Raw genomic sequence first — 19,251 nt, 5'->3', positions numbered from 1 at the left:
TCTTCATCATTAACATCCTTAATTGGAACTAGATTTTAAAGCAAATCTTCTCCACGACACACTTTGGAACACTTTTATAGATAGTTTCAACAAATTTACTTTGTTCGTGAATACTTTGGAGTTCAATATTTATAGTTGGAGAACGCTATTAAAGTTGATAGGGTCGAATCTTACAACAAAGTCTAATTGAGCCTTCCTCTATTAGGAGATAGCTTCGAATCAAATTCTTTAGTTTGGACAATGGTTGCATTGTTTTAGTCAAACAACCGAGACTAGTGTATTACCAATACGTGTATTTTCTTACATATTAAAAATTTATGAGTAGAAGTTTGGATGGAGTTTTATTAAATAAAATAAAATAATACATTTAGTTGAACAAAACAAAGATTCAAGAAAATGTCATTCATGTCATGTTTTGATTTTTATTCTTTCTTATTTCTCAACGATTAAAAAAAAAAAAAAAGTTATCCTGTCTCAAATATGGTTCGTTATTTGATTATTTTTCTTGAGTGAATTTTAAGTGAAACAAATTCTCTACCCAAGTAATTGCAAGATGCAAGCTTCACACAGGAATCAAAGTCCCAAGTATCAACGTCCTTTGAGTGTCAATTTTGATTCTCCATCTCAACATAAATTAAACTTATTTTCGTGAAGATATTTATTTATAAAAGCAAAATATTTCAGAGTCACAAAAATAAAAATGAGATATAGATACGAGACATAAATATGATACCAAATAGATATGGTAACTGTTAGAATTGGATTTGATTGAGTTATTTGGATTAGATTTGATCTAGTTATTTGAATTAGATTTTATTTAGTCATCCTTCAATTAGATGAGAGATTTCTCCCAATTCTTCTGATCTTTCTAGTTTTCTTTTTCTATTCGTAACATTTTGGTATTAGAGCCATGCTCTAAACTAGTTAAAACTAGAAGTAGTAGTCTTCTATGTGTGTCATAATAAAAGTATGTCGATGGAGAGTCCACTTGTGCAGTCTGCTGGAGGAAGGAGCCAAGGTCGTGGAAGTTTTAGAGACAGATGAAGGGGATGAGGCAGACAAACCTTCAACAAGGCCATAGTGGAGTGCTATAACTGTCACAAGCTAGGACATTTTCAATGGGAATGTCAAAGCAATTTCAGACGAGGCATATTTTTCAGATTTTGATGGAAGTTTCAAAGATTCAGTGAAGCTGGGAACCAACTCAAGCATGGTTGTAACCGGAAAGGGTAATGTACAGTTGGAAGTGAATGGAATTATAATGATAATTACAGGAGTGTTCTATGTGCCAGACTTGAGGAACAATTTGTTGAGTAGTGGTAAATTGCAAGCAAAGGGGGTTACCTTTTTGTTTCAAAATGGATCATGCAAGGTGTTTCATCCTAAGAGAGGCTTAATCATGGAGACAAAGATGTCTTTGAATCGAATGTTCGTATTTCGTATTGCATGCTATATCACAGCCTGTAGAAGCCGTTCAAACTCAATTGAAACTTATGGGGAGAAGTGGTTCAAGGTCTCTGTCGTACACTCACCGCTCCAATTCCTATCGCCATAGCAAGAGAAGTAGAAGGGACCCAAGTCCTTCCCCCTACCATTCCACTACCCATTCCAGGAGAAGCAGCCATTCAAGTTCCCTCAACCGCCAACGCAGAAATAGGTCTTGCTCGTTATCTTCTTTCCCCAAATCGTCCAGTTCTAGTCCTAGTCGTGCATCCACTAATCAGAATCATTCCATAGAGAAGCTTAAGAGAGAGAAAGAAGAGAAGAAAAGGCGTGAAGCAGAGTTGAAGAAGTTAGAAGAAGATGCAACTAGGAGGATGGAAGAACTAATTAATTCAGAAGAAGGTTGAAGAAAGCTTAAACTCTGAAGAGACTAAATTAGAAATACAGAGGCGAATAGAGAAAGTTCGCACGAAGTTGTTTGATAATGTTGATGTGCAGCTTGAGAAAGAGAAAGAAGCCGCTCTTACTGCTACAATACAAAAAGAAGAACAAGCACGGAAAGAGAGAGAAGAGCACGATAAAATGCTGGAAGAGAATAGAAGAAGGGAAGAAAAAGCACAGCGACGATTAGTTCTGGAGCTGCAGCGGAAGGAAGAAGAACAACATTGTGAGGTCGAGTTGATTCAGAGACAAAAAGAGGAGGCAGCTCAAAGAACTAGGCTAGATGATAAGAGTTTGAGTTATGTTTTGCTGGGAGTTAGTGAAGAGTCAAAAGCTTACCGACTCTATGATATAGAAGCTGCAGATGAAAATAATGATATAGAAGCGGCAGATGAAAATACTGCAGAGGAAAATATTTCATCTAACTCTGTGGCTGAAGCAAGCTCTCGTAGCTCAAATAAGGCAAGGAATAAGAGACCACCAGTCAGGATGAGAGACTATTCAATAGGAGAAGATTTTTGTGAAGATGTTGATGAAGCGAGAGACTATGCAATAGGAGAAGTTTTTTTTGTAAAGAAGATGATGAAGCTCAGCCATGTTTACCCCTACTAACTTGCAAACTTTGTAAACTTTAAAGAACATTGAAGAGTGAGAAATGGAGGCAAGCCATGGATTTGGAGCAATAAACAGAAATGGCACATGGGAATTGATGAAGTTACCTGGTGGATGTTTAGTATGAGGTCGTAAATATAAACTGATTACTATTCGTCTTTAGTTTAAGGGAGGGATTGTTAGCATTAGATTTGATTGAGTTATTTGGATTAGATTTGATCTAGTTATTTGAATTAGATTTGATTTAGTCATTCTTAAATTGGATGAGAGATTTCTCCCAATGAGAGATTTCTCCCAATTCTTCTGATCTTTGCAGTTTTCTTTTTCTGTTCCTAACAGTAACATGTCATTCTTAAAAAACTAGGACACCGATGTGACAATGATATATTAATTAAAAAAAATTATTTCAAAAAATTTATCAATTTTATATTAGAAATAAATTCATATAAATAAGTTTATATATTTGTATACTTAAAAAAAAGCTTGATGTACGGTTCACTCTCAAAATATATTCAAAGTCAAGTGTCTGATACGATGGATTATAAATTTGTAATGTATCCATTGTATTAACAAGTGTTCAGTACATGCCCAACACGTGTCAAATTAGTGACACTAAGTTATTCTCATGCTTTCTTTACACCCATTTAAAGTAGTTTGAAAACTAGCACGTCAAATATTATAATTGACTAACTACAACTTCAATTTTGTGCTTTTAAGGATGGTTTTGACCAAAGAGAAATAAAATCCTTAATTTAGTACATGGTAGCAAAGATGGACATGAGAATGAGTTATTCTCAAATGGAAAGACATTCATCCTTAAGTTATATCCCATATCCTCTTTTAACCAATTATTTAGTTTTATTTAGTATGTTTTAGAAAGATAGTCATCAATAGCAAAATAAATAAATAAAAAAAATAAAATAAAATAAATCAATAGCAATAAAATAAAATAAAATAAAATAAAAAAAATAGATTAAATTAGCCAAAAGTAATGACTAACATAAATTAAAAAAAAATGAATTGACTAAATTGGCTCATTGCTAACATAATTTTAAAAAAAAAAAATGTAACAAACCCCGAAGTAAGATGAGGAACACAAAAAAAAAAAAAAAAACACAAACAGCCAAAAATCAAGATTTGGAAAGTGTTAAAATAGTTTTGATATATAAACATTTCAAAGACTTTACTCATGCAATATTCCCATGAAATCTAACATTAGAGCATCATAAAATTTAGAGAAATGATTGAAATTGATGTAGGTTCATATAGGTTGACTTTAATACAAAGGACAAATCAAACTTTCTTAAGGATAAATTGGGGACACCAGCCTAAGCTAATCAGGTAGGTGGCCTTACTATCCGTATGGTTATATTTGATGTTAACTATGCCCGTGGTTCTGGAAGTGTCATATATATTGATATGTGTGAAATGTTTGTGAATCGATATGCTTATGATATGTTATAATATGTGAATTGTATGATAATACTTACGGTACCATGTGTTCAATGGTATATTTGAGATAGGATACGAGGAGGATGCACTAAACGTAATGTAACGATAGGAGTAAGACATGTTCATGAAACGTTATGGTTTGATTACATATCAAAGTGCTATGGGTATGACAGATTGATAAAAACGATATGGTCACGATGGATTCATAAAACAACACGATTAGGTTATGGGTAGAAAGAGATAGGATTATGATAGATTGATAGAACGATAGCGCTACGATACTTTCCTGTAACGTTATGACTAAGGTACGTTTAGGTAACGACACAACTATGATATGTCTAAGGACGATAAGACTATGATAAATTAGGGAAGGATATAACCACGAAGTTTTTACGATATGATACGATTATGATACGACATGTGAAGGGCGGATATATATCCAACAAGTGTCAAAGAGGGACGTGAGAATAAATTATTCTCAAGCTTTCTTTACATCGGTCAAAGAGTATTTCATAAGCTTTCAAAATTAAGGGTTTTCTTTTTTCTTTCTTTCTCCCTTTTCACGTTTAATTTTTTTTTTTTAAATAAAAAAAAGTTTAATGGGAGACTGAAGAAGTTAGAAAGGAGAAAGAAATGAATGTAATAAAACTTTTCCGTCGGTAGGAATGGAAATGGTGAATGGGTCCTTGACGATAGTCAACCACTATACTCTAGTTTTGGATGTAAGTGATGATTATCATTAATATGAGTTGTGTCAATACCACACCGTTATTAAGAGGAAGTAAAGTAGAGTAGAATAGATCAAGCGATCCATTTGTTGAGAGTATTTGTAAGAGGCACACAAGTAAGAATGTTGGATATAACTACTCTTTCACTTCATCAATTTAAGTAGCGTTCAACTACAACTATAAATATCAAATTCTTAAGTATTCGTGAACAAAATCGGCCTTAAAGAATATAACTATTATCTCGAACTATAAAGAATTTAATTCCAATCTATTCTAATAGATCAAGCGATCCATTTGTTGAGAGTATTTGTAAGAGGCACACAAGTAAGAATGTTGGATATAACTACTCTTTCACTTGATCTGCAGTCAAATGCTCTACCACTGAGCTATGGACCCATTTTGCATGATTTCGACCTTAGTGACCCTTCTAGAGTGTCAGTCCAAAAGGTTCAAACGGGTGACTGGTCAAATTCTCTACCACTAAGCCATGGATCCATTTTGTAGGATTTTAACCTTAGTGACCCCTTAGACATAGTGTCGGTCCAAAAAGTGTAACAAATTTCTATCCAAGATAGAAGGGCCCAACTAGGTTCGAATTGGTGACCTCTTGATCTGCAATCAAATGCTCTAACATTGAGCTATGGACCCATTTTGTATGATCTCAACCTTAGTGACCCCTTCTACAAATTATCGGTCCAAAAGTGACCCTACCGAATTGGCTATGGACCAACTTTGTATAAATTGGTGGATTACCTATTGGGAATTAAACACAGGTCGTTAGATTCAAAGTCGAAAGTGCTAACCACTACATCATAGAACCACTTGTTAAACTTTATTTTTGCAGCGATTTTAATAAGCTTCAACAACGCTGGTTTTAGCAAAGCTAGAGGTCGTAGTATCTCACAAGGTGTTTTCAACTTCTTTTAGAGGTAATTGAACTTTTGAGTCCATACAAATAATTGGTTGGATTAGTATGAGTTTGAGAAGAGAGACTTTAGAAACTGGCCCATAGATAATCTCCCAAGGTGTTTTCAACTTTTTTTATAGGTAGAATTTTAAAATCAAACCACAACAAAATTTACTTCTATCTAGCAAAATTATTTTTTTGTTTGAAACAAGATTATTCCCTTCTTTTTATAAAACTAAATTTGACTCTCCAATAGATTTTAATAGTTTTTTTAATTCAATTTTCTTTAAATTTTGTGTACACACGGTACAATGGAAATAATACTTTTTTTTTTTTTTACTATTTTGAAATTTGTATGGTATTATTGGAGGCTTTCAATTTGACGGCGTTCATCTTTCCTGTATCTTGATGCCAAAGGATGTTAAAATATTTTGCATCGGTCTCCATCATGAGTTGTGGGTGGCTCTAGAGTTGACAATGGTGTTCCTTACTACTTTGTGCTTTACCCAAACCTCGACACACATAATATATATATATTTATTTAACTATAACACATATGGTCCATGGAAGAATTGTAGCTCTTATGCTCATTAATATTATAATGGCTACTACCTAAATTATAACCTAAAGTTGATAATTGATGTCCAAGTAGCCAACCCTAAATTTGTAATCATTGTGGAGTGATTGAAATTACAATGGAAGTAGTTTAAACTCCTGGTACCTTAAATGAAGTTTGTCTCTTCCAATAAAACACGAATGGCTCTTTAATATCATTAATATAATTATGCTTCATCTTGAACCTACTAACATGAAACTAAAACTGCGTTCAATTTAACTCCATTTTATTGTCATCTTGAATGACGTGTAGGATATATTCTTGATTTACCTTGATATTTCTTATTAGTTAAGCTTTTTGCAAAATCACAATTAGACAACAACAAAGATGTACTTGTCTGTTTATTATTTTAAAGAAAATTTATTTCTCCATCTTATTCCTAATAACTCTGCAACTAAATTCATATTATGCTAAGAAACAAATTTTTTACTCCCAAGAAGTAAAATATGCAACTTTAACTAAAATTTCATCTAAACAAATTTTATTGCCATACAACATAGATGACAATTATAGCCTTCAAACAAAAAATAGTGTAGTTGTGGTGAACGGGATAGAAATTCTAGTGTTCATCCATAATATACAACCACTACCTAAATTATGACCTAAAAATTTGAAAACATAAGTTGTAGTTGAAAATTACATAAAACAATCCCCTAAATCCAAGAACTCGTGTCCAATTAATAAATCCTAAAGATAGTAGCTAACATAGAGTAATTGAAGCTCCACATGAAGTAATTTAAAGTTCCAGTTACTTAACTAAAGTTTATCTGTCTTTAATGAAGCATGAGTTGCACTTAAGTTCATGAAATGTTTATAGACTCCAACTCTTAGTACTATTAATGTAATTATGTTTCATATGAGTTTGTCATAAATGAAACTAAGGTATGATTCTTGCTTAGGGTGCGAGAGGTCCCAAGTTCAATTCTTGGAATGCCCCTATGTTATTCTTTAGAACATAACTTTTATTCTTTTTACACTACTTCTATTCTTTTTTCTTCTCTTCTCTACATTAATTATCTCTCTTTTTACACTACTTCTATTCTTTTTTCTTAGTAATTATCTTTTTTAGAACATAACTTTTATTCTTTTTACACTATTTCTATTCTTTTCTCTTCTCTTTACAATAATTATCTTTTTACAATACTTCTATTCTTTTTTCTTCTCTCTACAATAATTATCTTTCTACCGTAAATGCTCTTTTAATACTTGTGTACCCCACGATATATGTCTCAAATGGAACTATCAAATTTTTACACTACTTCTAATTATCTTTTTTAGAACATAACTTTTATTCTTTTTACACTACTTCTATTCTTTTTTCTTCTCTACAGTAATTTTTCTTCTCTCTACTACTTCTATTCGTTTTTCTTCTCTCTACAGTAATTATCTTTCTACAGTAAATGCTCTTTTAATACTTGTGTACTCCACGACATATGTCTCAAATGGAACTATCACATTTTTACACTACTTCTATTTTTTTTCTTCTCTCTACAGTATTTTTTAGAACATAACTTTTATTCTTTTTACACTACTTCTATTTTTTTCTTCTCTGTACAGTATTTTTTAGAACATAACTTTTATTCTTTTTACACTACTTCTATTCTTTTTTCTTCTCTCTACATTAATTATCTTTTTATACTACTTCTATTCTTTTTTCTTCTCTCTACAGTAATTATCGTAAACCCTATGTAAATAATTTAACAGCAGTCTAGATCTAAAAGATATAATAATAATTGCTCATGGATTTCATTAACAAAATAATAAATGAAATAATGATGATACATAACAGAAACAACTTAATATATGGTCTATTATAAGGGCATTTGGTTTAGTGGTATGATTCTTGCTTTGGGTGCAAGAGGTCTCGAGTTCAATTCTCGGAATGCCCTCCAAAAGGAAACAAAAAACAAAAGCAACTAAGTGGTATGATTATTGTTTTGGGTGTTGAGAGGTCTCAAGTTCATAATATGAGGTCTCAAGTTCATAATATGATTTAAAATGTGAATTTTAAACATATTCTTGTAAGAATAAAGATTATCTCGAGCCCGACTTCAAAAAGAGCATTACACAAATTGTAGAGAGCCATAGGTTCAAATCCTGTCAACCTGGTATTCTCAGGGGCTAAAGTGCAAAGCCATATCCGTGATCAAGAAGGCAGTCTCCTTTTCTATCACAATCAGCAGTCTCCTTTTCTATCACAATCAGCAGTCTCCTTTTCTTATTCTCAGGGGCTAAAGTTCAAAGCCATATCCGTGGTTAAGAAGGCAGTCTCCTTTTCTATCACAGTCAGCAGTCTCCTTTTCTATCACAGTCAGTTCTCAGGGGCTAAAGTGCAAAGCCATATCCGTGGTCAAGAAGGTAGTCTCCTTTTCTATCACAGTCAGCAGTCTCCTTTTCTATCACACGTAAAATTGTAATTCTTTTGTCTTTTGAAACCCCTTACCTTATCAGTCATGGCAGGTTTTTTGTATCATATATTGAGATAATTATTATGAAAAAGCTATTCCACTAGTATGACTTATATACCCTTTCTTTGCAGTATCAGTAATGTTATTTGAATAGCTTGAAGTCATCATAGCCCCTCCACCGGTTCTGAAGACTCCTTCGGCATCAATGTGCTCCAATGAAAGAGATCAAACCCTTTCCTGAACCAGAATCGGACACAAAACGCCCAAGGAGAAATTCGAAAGCGAGCTCTTTTCGCGTATACGCAATCTCGAAACCCAATTAGCTCACAGACTGTCTCCTTAACCCTGGCGAGTATAAGTGCTTGGTAAGAGAGAATGTCGAATGAGAAAGACATTCGATTACGGCAACATTCACAACTACCAAAGTGCACTAAACCTAGTAGAGATCTTCGACCTAACGATAATGGAACATCAAGTCCATTTAATCAATCTGCTTTGTACCTTATTGTTGACCGAATCGGATGCACGCTAGGCCTAAATTGTCTCTCAATCACCCAGAGAGGAAAGGAAGATCAGATCCGAAGTTTACGAATCGAAGAGAAAGTGAATATGAGTTCTACACGCTTTCATTTTCAAAAGCTTTGCTTGCCTACAGTACTTTATTCAGGATCTGAATTTCTTGATCATTTCCTTGGCGGATAACACAAATGAAATCGTTTCTGCGAATGTTTGCTGAATCCACCACACCTAAATGGTGTGAAATTTACCTTATTTATAATCAAATAAATGACAAGGATATGGAAATAGTAATAAATGGAAATAACAATAAATGGAAAGATACCTATGGTAATAAGGCAAATATTAGATATTTGTCTTATGATAAAATATCAAATAAAATATATATGGTAAACTATAATTTATTACTAAATATCCTTAACAGTTTCCCTGACCGCCCATCTTATGAGTCCATTCTTGTCTTGTTGGTTTGTTGTACTATTCTATACCTCTCTCGATTGATAGAAAGACGTTCGGGAGCTGGGAGGGCCTATTAAGGGAACTTTCCTTTTCACGGTAGGCAAAGGTAAAGTGGGAGCTGCATATGTCCACGGTGATCAAGGCAGAGTGACTTCTTCTTTAGAAGAGGTTGGTTTTATCAAAACTGTTAGATCCGCTTTCATTAAAGAAAAAATAGTAGCTCTTGGTTTGGCCGATGTCGATTCATATGGCAATACGAACTCGACTCAGGATGAGGATTCCACTTTTCATACTGCTGCTATGAGCCGAAAGAGCTGGTAAGCTATCTTGCTAAACGAAAGGAAAGAGCACATACGGTTGACCTTGTTACAAGGGCGGGGGCAAGCCAAAGAAGGTCAGTCGGACTAAGTTAGGACCCTTGATCCGGTTCAGCTAGGTTCTTCCATGCGAGAATGTATGGGTATTGGTATCCTCTTTAGGACCAATTGCTTCCTCTTTTTATTTATACGTTTGGTGAAACCTGCTAAGACCGCCTTTCGTACCAGGTGTGATTCAATCTTTTAGCTCAAACTTTTCTATCGTCCGACGAAAAAAGTAGGAGTACGACAACCTTTTCCTTTTCTTGCCCGAGCCAGGGGATCATTCAGTTTCTATCAAAAGGTTTGCTATCTATTAGTTGTCGTAAACGAATGTATTTCTCATTTCATGTTAGCTCCTCCAAGAGCTTCCTGGTTCGTAGTAGACGAAACCTTGGACTTCTATCGGACTTATAGCATTACCTGGTGAGCTCGCCGTTGAGGGTTGGCCTTACAGGAGATCAAGCAGCCTTTCTTTCCCTACCTGATATGCTTTCCCGCTTGTCGTGCAACTAGCCAACTAGCCAAAGAGAGAGGGAGAGGGATCATGTCAATCAATTTGTATGTGCATTTTGTCCGTCCTATACTTGCCTGCTTAGCTTTCTTAGCCAACATCTCCGGTTATCCCCGAACCAAGAGGTCCTGCTTATCCATACCCAACAGTCACACTTTCAGCTGAAAGAATGATTTTTTTCATAAAGTCGGATCATAGATCAAGAAAGAATGAAGCTGCTTACAGGGACAGTTACGCGATACGTCTTTTCATACTCACCTTTTCTTTAACCCTGCTATCAACCTAGCCATTCTTGCTTATTGCTTTAAGGGGTCTCCCCACTGTAGATTACTCGGATTGGTTCTCGCGTCCCTGTGTCAAAAAGGATGGGCGAGTTTGGTTTGAGTGTTCATCGATTGGGTGGATCAATATGCTCCGGGGGGGTGAGACGAGGTGTAGCGCAGTCTGGTCAGCGCACCTGTTTTAGGTATGTTGTCTGCTAAAGGTTTTAGGAAAGAGGGTACAAATTTTCTACATAGGTCATCTGTGGTCACAATCCATTTAAGGAAGATGCTCCCAAATAATCGGTGAACAATAGCCTTTAAAGAAGTTTCAAAGAGCAAGAAGAGGTAGAATAGAGAATAGGAGTGAGTCGTGCAAGGAAGAAGGAACTAGTAGGTTTAATTTGTGTTCGTTTGAACTAAAAAACGAACCAAAATTTTTCAAATGAACCCAAATTTAAGACTCACTAGCCCAAAGTCCATATGTGGTAAAAAAAAAACCTTCCATGGCCCAACCCTTATTCACTGTCCGCATCCAACCATTTCTTTTTCAAGCTACACGTATGCCCTATGCCAAACTCACGTAACTAGTTAGAAGATGCGGCCCACAACTGAATAGATTTCAAGTGTCACAATCGCACTCTTGCAGTAGTGAGACAATCATTATGTGACATTTGTTATAATCAGATGAACAAGTCAACCATGCAAAATTTAGACTGAATGAACAATAGCAGTGTATGCTCGAATCACGTTTAGAAGAAATATTTTAGAAAACGTGAGCGAGGAAATACGTTAAAAATAGTTTCAAATAAAGCAATGTTATAAGCTAAAAGTAATTTGTCAATATCTCTATCAACCGGCTCTTCATAAACTCAACGTTGTAGGATGAGGCTGACTTTAGGTCTCGTGATGCGCTTCTAGCTGATCTCAGTATTGAGGAGTCTTTTCCAACCTCCTAGGAACTTTTGAAAATCACTTCTCGGTTTTTTAACTCTTCAAGTCTTCTCTGTTCGTGTCTTTCCTACTTTCTTCGCTTGAAACAATTTCTTCTTTGCATGACGTCATACCACCTGCTTTTACTTGATGGTTTCTTGGTCGGAATAATAACGTTTCGAGTTACTGATGTGGACAACAGGGTTAGTCTGTATCCATAGGAGCAATTGCATCCTATATGATGTCTTCCTAATCTTGTGGACAACTTTGACTAGTCCATAGAATTTTCGAATCAGTCTTTGGTTCTTGTTGCTTTGAACTCAAAGTTGATCTGACCTTAACTTATCATAACTCTCTATTTTCTTTGAAATTATCGTGGTCGACCCTTCTCTTCATCCGTCTGGATGGTATTTCTGCGTGAACATGTGTTGCTTTAGTGGTTTTTTTTTTTTGTCTCCCTTCTTTAGTAGAGGTGTTGGCTTGGTGTCTTTGCCAAGCATTTGAGTGATTACTGACAAGAGCCTTTGCAGGTCAAATAAACCCGACTGTGAACATACCCTTTTGCTATTTGTAGAATTCAACTAGCTCAAGCTGAGCTGTATGACATCTATTTGTGGTAGGTGACATAAAACTAATCTTGTGATTGATCTCTCTTGGTGGGGTTAAACCCAATATCTGACCTTCTTGTTTTAGGTCGTGGTGTTCATCTAGTGGCAATAAAAATTTTGTTGAGGTTGGCACACTTGAGCTCTCCCTTTTCAAATACAACAATGGCAGCAAGTGTAGATTCATCATGGCTAAGATTCTTTCTCAACTGTACTATCGTCATCATTTTCACCCCTCTTGGTTGATGGATGTTTGTTTGAATGATCGTTGGGTTAGACTCCGTTACTACTAGACATTTTGCTAGGGACATGTAAATGACTTTGTGTTCTAGCAGGATGTCAATCCCTGACTATTTGGGCTCTAGAATGTTGGATATAAAGGCTGAAGATTTATAGTAAAAATGTGATAGAGAAATATATACTAAATAATTATATATAGTAGGCGGTTACATATAGTGAAGCTATATATAATAAACTGAAATAATATGTATACTCATTAGTCAGTGCTTCCTAAATGTACATTTTTAATTCTCCATATCCTCTCTTTGCATACCTAAGGTCATTAATACAAAACCATTGGTCAATATTTCTTCTTACATTTTCTCTATCATGTTCTTTGTGTTCATTTAGATCAAGTGTGTGCGTTGTTGTGTGATTCTAATAACTAGTATCAGAGCGAGGAGAGATTCACCACGATCTGTGAAGATGGAAAGTTCAAAGACTGGAATTGAAAAGTTTGATGGATTCGATATCAGTTTCTAGAAGATGCAGATTGAAGATTATCTATACGAGAAAGATATTCAGGAACCCATTTTGGGGGTGAAGCTGGATACCATGACCACAGAGGAGTGGAAGCTCAAGGATTGTCACGCCGTAGGGTTAATCTGGTTGACGCTGCCAGGGAACCAAAGAAAGTGCGATTGGAAATGGTCCATACAGACGTTTGGGGACCATCTCCAGTTTCTTCATTTCTAGTACCAAAATTTCATGGATTAGATGTCTCGCACTGTGCAACGACAACTCTCTGTTTTCCTAAGGCTAGTCAGATATCTCATGCCACTCTTTTCCTCCTCACCATATCTAGACACTATAACGTTGATCCACTATTGTCTTATATAGTTAACGTTCACTCTTTAACGTCCAAGGACATTTTATAACTACCACGAAAATCAAAACATACAATAAATTCATACAAGTTTTACAACATATCATATACTACAAAATAGGGTTAGACTGCTTACTTGGTCGCGGAGAGACGTGTCATCGAGCTGAGTCATAGAGATATACGACTCTTTATCCTAAGAAAAAATCTATATAATTTAAAATCTGGCTGCTCTGATACCAATGTGTCACAACCCAAATTTCAAGGGTTCAAAACTCAAATAGAAACTAAAATTGAGAGTGAAAACAAATAAAAATAAAAGTAAATTAATATAAAATAAGAAAATGTTGTAAAATTAAAATGAGATTGAGAAAACAACACAACATTAAATATAAAATTAAATTAAATTATAAGACGGTGTTGTTCAAATTTATCCAAATAGAAAAAAAAAAGTGTTTGGGATACAATTACAAAAAGACTCAAACACAAAGACAGACTAACGCTACATAACAACCCCATCTGTGAGTGCACAACCTTTGAAGGCTCCGTCATCTCAACGGTAAGTTCTATTACGAACCCATCCAAAATAATCACACCTGTGACCGCATCTCCTGACTTTAAACTGCTAGTCTAAACATGGTTTCGTCATGAAAGCTTTAGAGATAAATATATCTTTACAAAAATATTTTTCTCATAATTTATAATTAGTCATAAAAAGAAATAATTAGGTACAAATTTGGTCTAGAATTCAAAACTTTCAAATCTTACTATTCCTTAACCATATTCAAATCGAGATTCTTGAACTCCTAGTACCTTAAATAAAGTTGGTATCCTCTAATAAAACAGGAATTTCTCTTAAGATCATTAAATTCTTATAGACTCCAGGCTCAATATCAATAATACAATTATGTTTTATCTTGAACACGCCAAACATGAAACTAAAGTGCGTTCAATTTAACTCCATTTTATTGCCATCTTGAATGATGTGTAGGGTATATTCTTGATTTAAAAGTTCTTGTGACATGACAGTTCATATTAGTTAAGCTTTTTGCAAAATCACAAGTTAAAAGACAACAACGATGAACCTAGGTCTATTAGTCAATTCAAAGACAATTTCTTTCTCCATCTTATCGATAATAATAGTTCAACTAAATCCATATTATGCAAAGAAACAAGTTTACGACTCATAAAAACAACTACCTAAATTATGTCCTAAAAATTTGAAAACATAAGTTGTGGTTGATAATTACACAAAAATTTCCCTAAATCCATGAATTCGTGTCCAATTAGTCAATCCTAAAGATTGTAACTAGCATATAGTAATTGAAGCTCCACACATGAAGTAATTTAAAGTTCCCCTTACCTTACAAAAGTTCATCTCATCTTTAATGAAGCATGAATTGCACTGAAGTTCATGAAATGCTTATAGACTCCAACTCTGAGTACTATTAATGCAATTATGTTTCATATGAGTTTGTCATAAATGAAACTAAGGTGCATTCAATACAACTTTATTTTCTTGTCATACGAGGCAAAATAGAAAAATTAAATCAAACAAACTGATGAACTGAACCGAATCAATCCAACCAAAATTGATTAGTTTGTTTCTTTTGTTGGGTTGTTGGTTTATTTGATAACCCTTTTATATTATAACAATTCAACTTTTCGTTTTATAGTCCTCCAACTACCAAGAGAAAAATATACTTGAGTAGAAGCTAAAAATATTGGGTGTTCAAGAAAAGGCATTTGGTTTTGTGGTATGATTCTCACTTGGGGTGTAAGAGGTTTTGAGTTCAATTCTTGAAATGCCCCTATGTCTAAATCTTTTCTTATCTAAGGACTTCATATTCGAAATCAACCTAACTTCATATTCGACATTTTATACTTACCATCATGCTCTTAATACTCATAGTCTTTCTTAACATCCCATCCCAAGGCTTTATTCTCCAAGACAAATTCTACATCCGAGGACTTCACGTGTTTCCTGCAATACGACAAAATACGACCTTAATACCTAGGCCTAAGGCTTCATACATACGTTTCAAGTGGTATAACAAGGGCATTTGGTCTAGTGGTATGAAAGTTCGATTCTCAAAATGCCCCTTCAAGAGATTGTAGTATGAAAGACATTTACCAAGTAAATAAATACATTAAAATAACACAAGTGACACATATGTAAACTATGTTATTAATATTTTATTTCTATTATATCTTTCCTTATTTATGAAATAATGAGCGGAGATATTTTTCATTTTCACAATTACTGATGACGAGAGGTTTAGGATTTTTGGATTTTTTAATGTAAGAATCGTGGGGATGTAGCTTAGATGGTAGAGCGCTCTCTTCCAATGTGGAAAGTACGGAGATCGATACCTTGCATCTCCAAATGAATCGATCACTAAACTTATGAAATAATGAGATTCCATCTTTCCTTATTTATGAAATAATGAGCGTAAATTTTTTTTTTCATTTTTACAATTATTGATGACGGGAGGTTTAGGGTTTTCTGATGTAAGAATCGTGGGGATGTAATTCAGATAGTAGAGCGCTCACTTCTGATGTGGAAAGTACGGAGTTGATACCTTGCATCTCCAAATGAATCGATCACTAAATATATTATTTCTTTTCAATTTTTTCTTATTTACGACATAATGAGTAGGGATAGTTTTTCATGTCACTATTATTGATGACGAGACGTTTAGGATTTTGTAACATAAGAATCGTGGGGATGTAGCTCAAATGGTAGACCGCTTGCTTTGCATGCGAGAGGTACGGGGATAGATACCACGCATCTCCAAAATAAAACTATGTTATTAAATATATTATTGAAAATTATTTCTTTTCAATTTTTCCTTATTCATGACAGGTTAAGTAGCGATATTTCTTCATTTTCACTATTATTGATGATGAAAAAATTAGGGTTTTGTGATGCAAGAATTGTGGGGATGTAGCTTCGCTTAGCATGCGAGAGGTACGAGGATCGATACCTCGCATCTCCAAAAGAAACTATTTATTATTAATATTTTATTTCTATTCAATATTTCCTTATTTATGACATAATATGCAGAGATACTTTTTCATTTTCACAATTATTGATGAAGGAACATTTAGGGTTTTTTGATGTAAGAATTGTAGGGATGTAGTTCAAATGGTAGAGCGTTCATTTTCCATGTGGAAAGTACGGGGATCAATACCTTGAATCTCCGATTGAATCGATTACTAAATATATTATTTTTTTTCAATTTTTTCTTATTTAGGACATAATGAGCCGGGATAGTTTTTCATTTTCACTATTACTGATGACGAAATGTTTAGGGCTTTGTGACATAAGAATTTTGGGGATATAGCTTAGATGGTAGAGCACTCGCTTTGCATGCGAGAGGTATGGGGATCGATACCCTGCATCTCTAGATTTTCTTCATTTTCAATATTATTGACGATGGAAAATTTAGGGTTTTATGATGCAACAATTGTGGGGATGTAGCTTATGATTGGAAATTTAGGGTTTTATGATGCAAGAATTGTGGGGATGTAGCTTATGATGGGAAATTTAGGGTTTTATGATGCAAGAATTGTAGGGATGTAGCTTAGATGGTAGAGCTCATTTAGCATGCGAGAGGTAAGGGGATATCCCGCATCTCCAAAAGAAACTATTTGTTATTAATATTTTACTTCTATTCAACCTTTCCTTATTTATGACATAATTAGCGGAGATATTTTTTCATTTTCACTTGATGACGGGACATTTAGGGTTTTCTGATATAAGTATTGTGGGAATGTAGCTTAGATGGTAGATTGCTTGCTTAGTATGTGAGAGGTACGAGGATCGGATCGCTACCCCATACCTCCAAAAGAAACTATTCGTTATTACTATTTTATTTCTATTCAATTTTTCCTTATTTATGACATAATGAATAGCGTTATTTTTTTATTTTCACTATTGTTGATGACGAGATGTTTAGGATTTTGTGATGTAAGAATCTTGAGGATATAGCTTAGATGGTTGAGCATTTGCATCCCATGTGAGAAGTACTGGATCGATACCATGCATCAACAAAGGAAACAATTACTAAGTATATTAGTTCTTTTAAATTTTTCCTTATTTACGACATAATGAGCGGGGATAGTTTTTCATTTTCATATCATTGATGATGGGAAGTTTAGAGTTTTTTTATGTAAAATCGTGGGAATGTAGCATGGGAGTGGGAATGTAGCATGGGAGAGATACGGGGATCGATACCTCGCATCTCCAAAAGAAACTATTCGTTATTACTATTTTTTCACTATTATTCATGACGAGACGCTTAGGGTTTCGTGACGTAAAAATTGTAGAGATATAGCTTAGATGGTAGAGCGCTCGCTTTGCATGCGAGTTGTACGGGGATTGATAACCTGCCTCTCCAAAATAAAGTATTTAATTTGTTATTATATTTTTTCATTTTCACAATTATCGATGCCCCGCATCACCAAACCAAACTATTTGTTATTAATATTTTGATATTTTTTTATTTTCACTATTATTGATGATGGGACATTTAGGGTTTTATAATGTAAATATCATGGGGATGTAGCTTAGATGGTAGAGCGCTCGCTTTGCATGCGAGAGGTACGGGGATCGATACCCTGCATCTCCAAAACGAAGAGGTATGGGGATCAAATACTAGTAGTTATACGCTACAATCAAACAAGCACATAGAGAGAGGACTTATTTAAGTAAAGAAAGCAATCGGTAGCGTCCCATGCACATAGAGAGAAGACTTATTTAAGTAAAGAAAGCAAATTGTAAGTGAATTTGTAGGATGGCGGTAGCGTCCCATGCACATAGAGAGAGGACTTATTTAAGTAAAGAAAGCAATCTAGTACTTATTGTAAGTGAATTTGTAGGATGGCGGTAGCGTCCCATGCATATGACGTAAATTCATTAGTTTGGACAATGGTTGTATTTTCTTACATATTAACAATTGTAACAAATAATAATTAAAAAAAAAAAAAACTATCCTCTCTCAAATATGGTTTGATTATTGTAAGTGAATTTTAAGTGAAACACATTCTTTACCCAAGTAATTGCAAGATGCAAGCTTCACACTAAGAGGAATCAAAGTCCCAAATTAAGAGATATAAATACGAGACATAAAAAGTCCCAAATTAAGAGATATAAATACGAGACATAAATATGATACCAAATAGATATGGTAACTGTTAGGATTAGATTTGATTGAGTTATTTGGATTAGATTTGATCTAGTTATTTGAATTCCATCTCAACATAAATTAAACTTATTTTCGTGAAGATATCTATTTATAAAAGCAAAATATTAGATTTGATCTAGTTATTTGAATTCCATCTCAACATAAATTAAACATAAATATGATACCAAATAGATATGGTAACTGTTAGGATTAGATTTGATTGAGTTATTTGGATTAGATTTGATCTAGTTATTTGAATTCCATCTCAACATAAATTAAACTTATTTTCGTGAAGATATCTATTTATAAAAGCATTAGATTTGATCTAGTTATTTGAATTCCATCTCAACATAAATTAAACTTATTTTCGTGAAGATATCTATTTATAAAAGCAAAATATTAGATTTGATCTAGTTATTTGAATTCCATCTCAACATAAATTAAACTTATTTTCGTGAAGATATCTATTTATAAAAGCAAAATATTAGATTTGATCTAGTTATTTGAATTCCATCTCAACATAAATTAAACTTATTTTCGTGAAGATATCTATTTATAAAAGCAAAATATCTCAGAGTCACAAAAAAAAAAAGAGATATAAATACGAGACATAAATATGATACCAAATAGATATGGTAACTGTTAGGATTAGATTTGATTGAGTTATTTGGATTAGATTTGATCTAGTTATTTGAATTAGATTTGATTTA

The 19,251-nt window shown here is 34.0% G+C and overlaps 2 non-coding genes across 2 annotated transcripts; both read left to right on the top strand.

Moving 5' to 3' along the window:
• Positions 1–8,016: 8,016 nt before the first annotated feature.
• TRNAP-UGG lies at positions 8,017–8,088 on the top strand. The gene has a single exon. It is a non-coding gene; the product is annotated as a tRNA-Pro (tRNA).
• Positions 8,089–17,913: 9,825 nt separating this feature from the next.
• On the top strand, positions 17,914–17,986 carry TRNAA-UGC. Its single transcript has one exon. It is a non-coding gene; the product is annotated as a tRNA-Ala (tRNA).
• The last annotated feature ends 1,265 nt before the right edge of the window (positions 17,987–19,251 follow it).

This window comes from Cucurbita moschata, unplaced genomic scaffold, assembly GCF_002738365.1.
Source record: "Cucurbita moschata cultivar Rifu unplaced genomic scaffold, Cmos_1.0 Cmo_Scf00118, whole genome shotgun sequence".
In the NCBI taxonomy this organism is placed as follows: domain Eukaryota; kingdom Viridiplantae; phylum Streptophyta; class Magnoliopsida; order Cucurbitales; family Cucurbitaceae; genus Cucurbita; species Cucurbita moschata.
This window is presented reverse-complemented; position numbering and strand designations above follow the sequence as displayed.